This window comes from Tenrec ecaudatus, chromosome 11 (genome assembly GCF_050624435.1).
Source record: "Tenrec ecaudatus isolate mTenEca1 chromosome 11, mTenEca1.hap1, whole genome shotgun sequence".
Taxonomy (NCBI): domain Eukaryota; kingdom Metazoa; phylum Chordata; class Mammalia; order Afrosoricida; family Tenrecidae; genus Tenrec; species Tenrec ecaudatus.
Window position 1 is genome coordinate 104,845,845 of NC_134540.1, and position 13,500 is coordinate 104,859,344.

Consider the following 13,500-nt stretch of genomic DNA (forward strand, 5'->3'; position numbering starts at 1 on the left):
GACCTATGTCCTTAACCCCTTACCGACTGAAACTGTTCAGAATATGTTCTCCGACTGCCTGGGCCAGAATCACCCTAGGTCCAGTCCTGTATGGTTTGATACAGAAGTTTGGAGACTGGCTTGGGATTGCCTGATGAGTCTAAGGCACAGTCAAGTTTGAGAGCCTCTATGTTTTTGGAGAACTTCTGTTATCCTTCGGTTAGAAATGGTTAGGTTGGCTTGATGTGCAAATATAGGACGTGATGAGCACCCCCTTCTAACTTTTTGTAAACAACACCTTTTTCTTCTACGGAAGTGGTTCTCAATCTTCTTCATGCCGCCACCCTTTCATACAGTTCCTCCAGTTGTGGTGACCCTCAACCCTCACATTGTTTGTTGCTACTTCATCACTGTAATTGTGCTACTGTTATGAATCAGGCGACCCCTGTGAAAGGGTCGTTCGACCCTCAAAGGGGTAGCAACCCACAGGTTGAGAACTGCTGCTTCATGGCATCCTTAAGATGCCCACTAAGTTAATTTTCTTAGGTAATTCATCATTCATTCACCAAGCATTTATGGAAAAGCTTCTTTTGCCAGGCCCTATGCAAAACACTTGGTGTGTTAGTCCGGGTAAACTAGAGAAATAAATTTAAGGACACTCATGATGTGTAAGAGAGAGTTTTATATCAAAGAGTAATTGTGTATTAAGAAAACATTCTAACCTACAAGTCCTAAGTCTGACATTAGCCCGTAAGTCCAATACTAGTCCAAAACTCTCTCTCCAGACTCATGAAGTCACATGCAGCGATCACAGGCTGGTTGGTGCAAAGTCTTGTGGATCCAATGGCAGTGGGAGCATCGCAGCCCTGGTGTGGGTCTCCATGCGGCTCTCTGGCTCTACAAGTGTGGCTCTTCAACAGGAAGGTGAAGCAGAGACCCAGGCTCTCACAGGGCTTAGGAAGTCTCTGCGTGGTTTGTCAACAGACAGACCAAGACAGACAGAGAGGAAGTTCCTAGAATCCGCATGAGAAGGCCAGGCCCACAAGGAGGCATCATCAGGCTGTGACCTGATTGACAGGCTACACTCTAATCCCTGCACTTGTTTATCAAGTTGACACGAAATTATGTAACTACTACATTTCCGGTCACTGGATAGAAAAGACTGTCCCCTGCTTGAGGGAATACACTGTTTGCTGCAGAAGGCAGATGGGGGGATGGGGGGAAGATTCAAGTGCTATCACATATAAGAAATAGAGAAAGAGACAAGGTAACAGGCAGAGCACAGAAAACAGACTGGAGGTCTGAAATGGCTGCCCTTATTATTTAATCAGGAATAGCTTTCCATCATTCACATTGATCACGTTATTACAGTCCCAGAGCCATGTCGTACATTTCCCACTTAGAGATGCCATGCCACTCAGGATACGATGAGCTTTCAGTAAGCCATGTCGGGGACCAGCTTCCACAACCGATGGGTCTTAAGGGGCGGTGGTGCAGTTGAAGGGTAAAGGAAAGAAAAACAGACAAGACGTGCAAGGGCTCACCTCTTCTGATGACAGGAGAGAGCGAGAGAGAGAGAGCGAGAGAGAGAGAGAGAGAGAGAGAGAACGAGAGAGAGCGAGAGAGCACTAATGTATTCTCTAACAGGCTTATATAATCTTGGGGCATGCAAGCCATGTCATACACATGTCATACACATACGTAACAGGAAGGAATGCGCTAGAGGCATACATGCAACAGAAAGGTACATGCATAACAAGATGGGCGGTTGCTAGAGTTCAGATGGCGCTTAACCTTGGCCTCTGAGCTGGCTTGACTTCCTTAGGTGTCCCTGAGCTCTTCTCCAGGGCCATCTATGATCCTTGTCAGCAGGGAGCGGGCTGTACTGAGGGGGGTGGAATGATGGCTCTGTAGGACAGACAACCTTCAAGCAGATAGTAGGCACCGTGCGCTTGCAAGCAGTGCCTTAAAACCGGCATTATTATGGGGGGCATTGTGGGGAGTAACTTTTCATCGGAGAATGGGACGGGGAGTCATCTCCAACTCACGGCCTTGAAGGCCTTCCTGCACCAGAGTCTGCCTCCCCGACTCCTTCAGTCTGAGTGTGGAGGATCTGTCCTCAGACACTCCCTTCCCGGTTCTCAGTGGCCCACAACCACTGGTCCATTTCTTTGGCACATCTTATGTTCACGTGTCTCTGATCCCAGTGCCTGGAGAAGGGCAATGCCACATGTTCGGTCGAGGAAGGAAAGTCAAAGCCACTGCGCTGTTGGGGTGGTCTTCTGACGCGTTGGTCATTGTCTGGTGATGAGGCAGGCAATGAAATAACGTTCATTTCATCAGACTGTGATGTCCTTGGGGGGATCTGTTTGGTAGCAAAGTGGTGGTGACGACGCCATGGAAATGCAGCGTGTTTCCAGCTCTGGGAGGCTCTCCTGTTTTACGTGTCCGGCACTTAAGTTCCCCGCTGCTGTGGAGTCACCTCAGTGGCCACACGTGTATCGGAGCAGAACGGTTCTCCGTGGGATTGTCAGCGTCTTGATTTTTCAGAGGTGGAGCTCCAGGTCTTGTTTCTGAAGTGCTCCTGGCTGGACTCAACCTCCGGTCGGTGTTGGTGAGCAGTCAAGTGTATCATTTGGGGACTCCAAGGAGCGGCTCTCACTGCCATCCAGTCGTTGCTGACTCAGAGTGACTCCCTGCACGGTTCCGAAACACTGTTTCCAGGCATGGAAAGTCCAGTCTTTCACCTGTGGGGCTGCTGGTGGTTTCAAACTGCCGAGCATGCGGAACACAGCCCACCATGTAACCACTACACCACCTTGCTTTCTAAGAGAGTACTTTTCCTGGAAGCCACACATTGATCTAATTTCTTCCCTACTCAGTTTATTTTTGAATAACTTCTCTGGGCTCCCAGGGAGCCCTCCCGGGCACATTCCAATGAAGGACTGCTGTGACCAACTTTCCTTTTCCAGTGTGACATTGACTCTTCTACTCAATGAATTCTTTTCTCACAAGCGTTCCCAGTGAATCTTTATAACTTTCACCAGTGTTGTCTGTTATCAGTGGGAATCTCTAAGGGCTTGCCTACCCCTCTACTTGCTGAACTTTTTTCAGTCTTGGCTATGATGAAGGGATGTTTTCTCATTGACCAACAAGTCAACTGATCCTTGATGTTCCTCAAGAAATGGGTAAGGTGATTCTCACCAGAGGGGCATGATTTTTTAAATTATTATTTCATTTTATTTAAATAAATCATTTTATTGGGAGAGGGGCATGATTTTGTTGTCTTTCATGTTTTTCATTTGGAACATTTGGAGAATCCTTGGACAGGGCCGAGTATGGCCTTGTCTCAGAATTCATTCAGGAAATTCCTTTTAAGGATGTAAGTTGGGTGACTGGGCACTCTCGGGGAAGGCTGCCTGGCTCCTAGGCTGGCGGATAGGGGTCTCCTTGATAGAGTGCCAGCTTATTTATTGGGGAATTGCACCTTCTTTGTTGGGATCATGCTGTTATCTTTCTAAGAAAGCTTTGGTCAGACCATTCATTTGCTTATAACCCTGCTCTGGCTCTTTTTGGCTTTACAGAATGAAGCCCCTCCTCTTTATAGGAACATCACAAGGTCAGCCCGGTCTCCTCTCTCCGCTGGGTCTCTTGCCAGGGCATTGAGTCCCTCGCTGGATCTTCAGCACCCACCAGCCCACTGCCCTCTTCAGCACCTCATGTATAGATGCTCTTGGCTCTGCTCTCAGGGCCCTGATCTCTGTCTGTCCGGCCAGCCCTTCTTATGCTGAAACACAACAGAAGAGGCCGCCTCTCAGAAGCATTTTGAGATTTCCCTGGTGGAGCCAATCCCTCCTCCCTTTCCTTATTCAGCCTTATCTTTATAACACTTGTCAAATTCTATTCTAATTATTTGTTTCTATTGCTGTCTCTCCATATGCTGTGAGGCTCATACATCTTAGAACCCCCAGCACCTGTAACACCCCAGGAACTTGCTCCATCAATATTGATTTGATCAGGATGGGAACGAATTATTTTTTGGGGGTTAAAAAAACAACAACAACAACAACAATGAAACAAGACAAAGAGGAGCAAAACAGACTTGATAAAATAAGGAGTCACTGATTAGATAATTGACTATTTGTTCCTCTTTTATGTTGAACACCTCAAGGTACTTTGATGGTTTGGGCAGTGCTGGGCTATTGTACTTTAGGACCCAGTGCTGGGTCCCTAAGTTACCCAGACATATGCAGTGAGGTGCTCTGTCTCTTGCATCCCCCAGGCTGTGCACACCCCTGCTCATTGTCCTACGGTTATCTGCTTCTTCTCCATCCCTGCATACTCAAGTTGACAGTGTACCTAGCAAGGGTGATCCAACCAGGACGGCCAACAGCAGGGAACAACACTCACTTGGTTCCTGCCTTCGTGGAGCTTTCAGTCTCATGGAGGGAAATACACTGAGTAAATGTCAGTGTGAGTACTTACAAGTGGGTTCCGTATTTGCATAAAGCACAGGGTGACGGGACAGCATTTACTAGGGATCAGAGGTGGCTTCCTTTGGGATAAGGGGTGAGTGGCAGCTAGCCAGTAGCAGCACCTGGGGAAAAGGGCAGGAAGAGGAGAACAGGAGGATCTGAGGAGTGAGACTGGGGTGGCCGAGAGCAGAGCAGGGCTCTCCAGTAATAATATTAAAGCGTAACATAGGACAGTAAGTACGAAAATGTAAATTTAATAATGGAATGGTAGAAAAATGAATATATAACAGGCTTCCAATCTAAGTTTCCAATTGAAAGCTCTTAAGTTAATTATTATACCAAAAGTGCTAAAGGGTGTTTTCAATGTGAAACACTCCAATAATACATTATGTAAGTAATTACTTTAGTCTTGGAACATTTGGTAGAAAGTTGAAAGGTGACATGTGATCCTTGTATAGTCTTTGGAGCATTAATATCACATGTAACCATCTTTAAAATTGCCACCAAGATTTGGAAAGTAGAGAAATATGTTGTGATCATTTGAATAGGTAGCTTAATAAAAATTTATATGAAGATTCAGCATTTTAATTCGGGAATCTAGTTATTTATTCCTGCTGCCAGGTAATCTACAGGTGCTAATGTATCGATGTGAGTCTGGTAGTGCAGTGGCTAAAGCACTTGGTGCTACATAAGGAGTCGGTTGTTTGAAGCGATCTGCCTGCTTTCTGGAAACAGGTGAGGCAGTCAGCCAGGTAAAGGCTACAGCCGTGGAAACCCTCAGGGGCAGCTTGCTTCGGTTTGGGCTGGCCTTGGGCGGAAAATGGATTTTTTAAGACAATGTATCTATGGGAAGTTCTACAAGTTCAACTGAAGTCCCTCAACATGGACAAACATTCACATGTCAATCTGTTGTAACGCTGATCACTGGAAGCCACACAGATGGCCTCTGTGGCCTCTGCTGGGGAAGCTCTGGAAATGACTCACGGGAGGCAAAGCGGGACTATCTGAAGAGGGCGCTTTTAGTATCCAGCTGGGATACAAAAATCCAATGGGAATTCGCTCCGGAGCAACCTGGTACACGCCACCCCTACAAGCGGTCAGCCTGGGGGGTGGTGGTGGTGGAGGCCTGCAATTTAGGCTGACCTATCAGGTTGGTCTCCCCAGTTCTGCAAGATGGAACAGCCTCCTTCCTTCCTGGGTAGCCTGGCTGCCTTTACAATCGCGGGTGCAGAGAGTGGGAGCTGAGTCCTCCCTGACGTCTTATAAACCACACATGAAACGGCTCCTTACACAAACTAAGCTCAGGGGTGTTAGATCCATGGCCGAAATCAGTAGGAAAAGAAATGTAAAGGAACTTTCCAAACTGAGCCCAGCAGCTGGAGGAGAAACCAAGCAGATGCCAATGATCCGAAACCCGAGTGACCCTGACACCGGAGGCCAGGACTGAGTGGCAAAGGGACCCTCAGCAGAGGGTCAACAGGAACAGAGGGGAGGGGGGCACAAAGACCAATGACCAGAGTGTGTCTGTTTAAAATGGGTAATTCTTTGGAATGGGGACCTGAGTGGATATAAAACTATTCGACAGCATTCCTATTTGATTTTTGTTTTGTCCCCTTTGTAACTGAACACAGTTCCATGTGCACTGCGTCTCTAGTAAAGGACCAAGACCGGTACGTTCTGGAAAGGAACCAGAGTCTCCAATTTGCTTTTAAACAAGAGGCATGAAATTATTCCACGTTAGCCCTACATGGAAAATGCATGTCTTGTACATGGGGGAGGCTCCAGTGGAAAGGAGATTAACTTGGGACCTTATTAATCGTTTCAGGGAGCCAGAGAGGAAAAGAAGTACCGGAAAACTTGGCAGTTGGCTTTGCCAGGGGGAAAGCAGGGCCGGTCGTGGCGGATGAAGAATGAGTCCGTTATCTCAATGCGCAGCCAGCCCCGAGCCAGCCACCTGCCCCGGCAGCCCAGGGCGGGTTCCACTGGATCAAAGTCGCCCTAACTTTTAAACAAACGGAGCCGTGCCTTCTGTTTCTAGAATCCTCCGCGTCTACAAAGTGGAGGGGGAGACTTAACCTTAATCCAAATTTGGGCAGAATCATCAGGCAGGAATAGACACAGCTTCCTATTAACTATCTTTCGATAAGAACATCTGGACAAAGCAGGTGTGCCACAGGGAGGCTCCCTCCCGGCTCTGTACACCTGTGGCAAGCAAAAGGAATGCCTATATAGTTGCTAGAAAATTAGACTTTGCGCTTCATTTTTCTCTCTTTTAAAAAATAGCCAAACTGCGGTATCATTTGCATAGCTATAAAATGAAGGTGTCCTGAGTGTAAAATCCGTGGATTTGTTTTAAAATCGCATAGGGTTCTGAAACTTTAGGGTCTTGCTTTAAAACGTTTTTCAAACATAAACATGAAACAAGCCAAAAGTTTACCTATTTCTGGTTACTTGAAGTATTTTATGCCAGATTAAAGTTGGCCTTGCCTCAAGGAAAGCAGTTTGTTTGCAAGGCGCACTCATAGTGCTTGACGCCCTCTATTTATGCGCTGTGGGTTTAGTCTTGCTTTGGAAAACAAGCATAAAGGGACTCACCAGCTAGAGAGTATCTCTAACTTTAAAAGACTAAAATATTGATTAGCTTTTCTAAATACAACGGATGAACGAGAATTGAAGAAAATTTCTCTATTTTTTGAAAGAGAGCAAACGAGCATTATATATTAGGGGATTTAAAGAAGTGAAAATATTCCATTAAAAAAACCCCAACACAATACAAACCCCTATTTCTCCATGAACTTTGTGAAGGCCTCTCACATCTGGTTAAACATACACCTCATTGTATATTTGTATAATGATAACGAGTGAACTAAATAGCATTTATTAAATGGCTGTCATGTACCTGTTTCTAAGCGTGTGTAGGAAGGTGTGTGATGCTGTAGAAATGACTGTTTGTTCTCTATTGGGGGGGGGTGTTGAAAGATCCCATTTCCTTCTCCCATTGAAGACCACTAATACACAGCAAAGCCATAATTGATAGAAGCACTTGCTTTATATTTTAAAAATTGCATTTACCTGATCATAATATGGGAAAGAATTTATAAATCCCTTTAATAAATATGATCGAAAGTATGTTCTGAGTGCCGAACTTTGAGTAATTTGGAGCAGAGATGCCAAGGGCCATGGCGGTGGAGTGTGGTGTGAGAGACAGGATGGAGGGAAGACGAGGCCTTCTCAAGGAAGGGTCCTAAGGATTCAGGCGAAGAAAAACCAGGAAAGGCAAACATGCAGACCATCCTTGTTCCCAGAGGAAAATACTCTGGGAGGAGGGGAAGGAAGGAACGAAGGGAGAGGAGGGGATGGAGGGCTGGGGGAGGAGCATCACCATCATCCATGGCCCTTATTTGGACATTACATTAAACATGTGAAAAAGCCATCGTGTGCTCATGCGACCCCAGGTAGAGCCGAGAACATGACTTTGGGTATTCGGTCTTTGATTGAGATGAAATGAAATAATGGGCTAGGTAAGGCTTTCTAGTCCTGCTCTAGAAGTTTCCAGTCCACCTTAGGAGACAATGAATGAGAACTACTATCATGGAATGGCGCTTGCAGGGATTAAAGCCAAGAAGAAGTTTTTTGGGGGAGGACGACAAGGCACCTAAAGGAGGGAATTGAGGAGGAGGGAGGAATGCCGGGTGACAGCTGAGAGGGTTGTGGGAGCAGGGCCACGCGATGCCATCTCCTGCCTCATTATGCAGACACGAGGAAGAACACGACTGAGAAAGAGATACGAACGTGAACTCACGTTTTGTTTTGACCGAGTACTTAGCCTCAGTCTTCAGCGTGGGGACTCACTGAGACCAAAGTGAAACGGAATTTATGCGAGTGATATCTTTTTCACAAGATGGACCCTGAATTCTGATCGCCGCTCTACCACCGCTGTGCTGGCTTTCGGTTTATTAAATTGAAAGCTGAAAGGATTGGACTAGCAAATTTCTGAAATTTTACCCAGCTAAAAGAAATTCTTGACCCCACCCCCAGCCAGTCCTAGGGCTTTGGGGCTTGGCTCAAGGGGAGTCCCTCTGGGACATGGGGGTACAGTGATGGTATGACTCTTTGCTGGGCATGCCTACACAGTAAGGTATGCTGGGCCCCCCTAGGGTTTCCCGTATGGGTTCCAATAAATTTCTTTCTTTTTGCTTAAAAAAATTTTTTTTTAATTCTTGAAATAAAAAACCAGAAACCAACAAAAGAACAATCTGGAAAAAAAAACGACAATAAAAATATTTTGATTAGAATATTTTTAAGGATATGTTATATATTACACAATTTTGAAAGTTATATTTAACCTACATATAAGACCTCCTGCCTTCTTTTGCTACTAAAAGATATTTGCTACTAAGATGTATGTTTAAAAATGCTACACGCATGCAGCGTGTATATAGTGTGTGCATGTATCTGTATGTCCCATGTATGAGTCATGTCTCTTCATCTTGTTGTCACTTTCTTGTAATATTACAACATTCTTGATAAACAATAAAAAGACAGTTATTAAATACTGTTTAGATGACTGGTTTCCAAGTTCCTGACAGTGATTATAATATATTTATGTATCTATATATCTGAAATAGAATGAGTATCACTAGAATTTTATGACCTTACTTTAAGTGCTTACAATTTTAATGATTTGTTCCAATTGAACCAATTTCAAAGTGGACACTGTCAACACCTTTCAAGGCATTGGACTAGGATAAAGTAAAAATTATGACATACAGTTCTGAAAAGGTTAATGAGCAAGGAAATAGAGGGATAAATGTCATGATGAAACAAAAAATCTCAGGAGTAGAGTTCTGTCCGTCCATCTTGTAGTATCACAGAAACCACTCGCTCTGATTTTAGCATGATTACTTACAAATGTGGGGGGCAGGGGGAGGAAAAGGCTGCAGGTGGCGAGGATGGATGGGTGTGGGAGATGGCACTGTCAGCTAAAAGTGGGACCAACGTTTTTCAGTGGACAAAGACAACAACCGAATCTTCAGATGGTTTATCTGATCTGTGCGAAAGAGCGGCAGTAGGCTTTCTGGCACTTGAATAGGCGGAAACAGTATTTTTGGCTAGAGAGGTTTCTGGCTTCTCTCAGGGAGCCTTCTAGAAGGCATCTGGACCAAATAATATTTCTTTTGTAAAGCCCTGCATTTGGAAACGCAAATGAAAGGTGTGGGAGCCGTCATCAGACACCTATAAAAATAATTTGCTTCTGACAGTTGAGGTGGTGGTAGAAATTCATTACTGTTTTTAATTTTCTAGTTAGAGAGACATAAGAGAAAAAAAACAGCAAAGAAAACCCAGTCTTTCCCCCCTATCGTTTTATACTAAGATATAATATTCTAGTAGTGGATTTGCTTATTAATATAAATTTACAAATTTGCATCCTTTCAAGAATGAAATGAGGAGGTTTCGGTCATGTGTGATGTTTACAGTGTAACATCAAGCAATGATCTTGTTTTTGACCTTTGTAATTATTGATTGAACCTAGATCTTAAAGATAACCTCTTCTTCCACTTCTTTGAGCGTTTATCTAGCTTGCCAAACTATAACGAATGAAAAATATTCAAAAAGTTCATGAAATTCCCCAAAGCGGAGTCCAGCTCTTTCAGCAGCCATAAAGAAGCAAGAGGAAGAAAGAGCGCAGAGACACAGAAATGAAGCAGGCTCTTGGTTGCAGCTGACTGCTACAGAAATAACGCTGTTCTAACAAAACCTCCCCAAATTATCCATACCCTACTCCTTTTTTTCTTTTAGCTTTTTTTTTTTTTTACGAAAGTCTCCATTTGGAAAGAAATAATACATTTTTATATTAAAATTTCTGGTGATTAGTGATCACGTAAAAAGCAATGAACGAATACTACTTAGGGGAAAGAGCACTAGGTTTGTACATGGTGTACACAGGAGAGTCCACGTAGTTGTGTGTCCGGATATAGACAGAATAAACATGCAACATGCTTACTCATAACCAAATGACAGTTTCTCTTGGTAGCAGCTACATTCACTGCCTCCTTAAATATTCCTTTGTAAATTATTATTTAGACCATACGCAAATTTCCTAGTTAATGAAAAAGAACTGTAAAATATTGCTATAAATAATATTTAAAAAATAATTCTAAATTCAGTTCCGAACTCGTTTTTTTCCCAAATACTTTTGAATCGACTATTGAGAATTAAAACGAGGGTATAACAGGTAGGATTGACTTCAGTTGGAGCTCTGTAATTTTAAAAGAAACCTGATGGAAGCGTTTTACATTTTACCAAATAATTGGAAACTAAAAAATGTAATGATATTCAGGTTTTACCTCACACCACATTTTTTCTTAAAGGATAGAAAAAAAGAATAAGTTAGATATTAGCCAAATCGGAAATATTTTAGTTTATGGGAATTAAAATAGACACATAGGCTGTGTAGAATATTTAATAACTTTGCAGAAAATTTTGATAAAAGATGATCTACCACCCCTAAGGCCAATCTACCTACATACTTCTTATGAGTGAGAACTGCTGTGCCAAACGGAATGATTTTAGTTTGAAAATGTCTGTCTCCTGAAACAAAGCAGTCACAAGGAACTGCCTCTCAAACACGGAGCGATTACAGGAGCTGGTTAGTGTCGTTTAGTGTGGAATGTCTCCCACTCAACTTTAAACTAACGGCATTCAATTTTATTTCCATAGAACTTCTCATTTAAAATTTTTAAAAATCTGCTTACTTAAGACAGAATCTTTGTAATTTATCTGATAAATTATGAGCTGAATCCTAACAAATCAAGTAGTCCCATGATATTTATTTGGAAGGGACAGGGGGAAAAAGAAAGGTAGAACGTCTATTATAATTACCACGACTGCTACCGATTATTATCATTTCTCCAGGGAACACAGATTACCCAGCATTTTACCTCCTATGTGAACTTGTGCTATCTTTTTAGCTTTCAGGCAGGATATAATTTAAGACGGGAGCAGGAGGCAGTAGAAAAAGCAAAGCTACAGAACGTTTTCCTCTTGGATCCTTTCTCCTTAAAAGCATTATTTGTGTGAAATTTTCATCCAACGAGGGAAGAAAGGTCTTTTGGAAATATATGCCTGTCTCCCTAGGACACGAACATTACGTCCCCCATCTTTAAACATCACCTGTGTTTAGGACAAAGTATCAGTGTGTTCGTGTTTTCACCAGCGACTCCCATTTGAAATCAAACAGATTAGATGTTTGTTGGAAGTAATACTTTATATGACCAAGCAACCTATTTATACTAAATCTTTATAAACTGAACCTACATTATTTAAACCCCAAGATCCCCTCAAGACTCTGAGTCACCTACCTGCAGACCCAATTTCTGTGACCAGCCAATTTCTAGGCAAACTGAAAGGAACAGGCTAACTGGATAAAATAACCGTATGTCCCCACTGGAAGCCCTATTACTTGAATCGTTTAAACCTGGCTGGACAAAGCACCAAGAGAATTTGCTGTAGGAAACAAACCTACACTAATGGGGCAGGGAAGAAATGACCTAATAGCCAGTCACCCCTTGGCTTTAATTTCTACAGTTGCTACACTGTTGTGAGTGCTTATGGTCCAGGAAGAGGGCGTTTCTTATTTAAGAGCAGTGCGCAGTTTAACATTTAAGTTGCCGTCATCAGAAAGCATGGATCCTTTGGGGCAATTTTCCCTGGGCACCACACTTTCCAAATACGATGGAAAAGTATTGTTTTCAACCTTCAAGAACTTTCGGGCCAGTAAAATCAGAGTGTTTTTAGGCTGACTTGTGTCTGCCAGCTGGCGAAATTTAGGGTAACCTGGCTCTCATCACTGCTTCTCCCCCTCCCCCAGCAGTTTGCAGTGACAGGTGGCCTCCGATGGCGTCCCTTGTGAAACCCATTTTAGACTTGGTTGCTGGACGCAGTGCTTGTCCAGATTGGACCTCTGCTAGGTTTGTCATTGGAATGCCCATCTCCCACCTCAGTTTATTACGGGATTTGCGTAGGACGTATTGTTACATGCTGACCCTCGGCTGGCATTAGGTGCGCACCAGAGACACAGGCATCTTTCCTGAGTCTGTGCACAGGCAGGCACCGAGAGGGGAGTCGATGGAGCTGGTTGCAGGTTTGAAGGAAGGCATACGCAGGCAAAGATCTGTGTTTCGATCTAGATTTTTTTTGTTACGATGAAGAAATTGATCTAAGACATCATGTTAACATAAAGTATTTTTCGATGGAATGCAATCATTTTCTGATGGCCACGGAGGAAAGGGATTGGTGTTTTATCCAAACGGGACGTTTCTAATTTCACACATTCCGCTTTGGATCCAAAGCGCAGGCAAAGGTGGATCAGTGTGTGTACGCGTGCACATGCCGCATGCCCATGTCCATGTTGAGAGTGGGAGCCATAGGGGGAAGGGGCGAACAACCCTTTCTAATACTGCTCCTCGCTTTAGCAAGTCCCTGGATTTTCAGGTGGACAGACTGTCAGTGAAAAGGGAAAGTGACACTTCTCGCATTGATGGTCCGGGTTCACTGCTGAAAAGTAAGTTTTTCTCTTCTGTGTGGGCCCTTAGACCTGCCGTCATTTTCCAATAGCCTCCCCTTCGCATGGTTTTACGCTGCGGACACCAGCACGCCGCCTCTCCTGTTAAGGAACAAGGCCAACTCTTGAGGAGTCCGTCCCGGATAAGCTTGTAACATGTAACTTTCCCCCTCTGCACCTAAAAAGTGGCAAACGGCATTATCGCAAATAACCTTTAAGATAATTAACTGACGATGCTGAATCTAGCATAAAACCTTCCTGCAGGCGACACCTCATTCAAGTGTTACTGGCACAAAGTGGAGCCAGATTGTGCATCACCGGTGCAATATTTACACAGCAGAAACCCACAGAGCAGGAAACGCGAGGCTCAATGATGCACTAAATTAGGAACAACCGTACCCCAGTGTTAATTTGCTCTCCATTCCATCCAAATCTCAGCTCCAGAAATTGGTACAAACACATATAAACCTCCCACTCTTAAAT

The 13,500-nt window shown here is 43.8% G+C and overlaps 1 protein-coding gene across 1 annotated transcript in view; it reads right to left on the reverse strand.

Moving 5' to 3' along the window:
- CLYBL (citramalyl-CoA lyase) overlaps positions 1–13,500 on the reverse strand; it is a 285,813-nt gene that overhangs the window by 6,611 nt on the left and 265,702 nt on the right. The gene's annotated exons all lie outside the window — the stretch shown is intronic.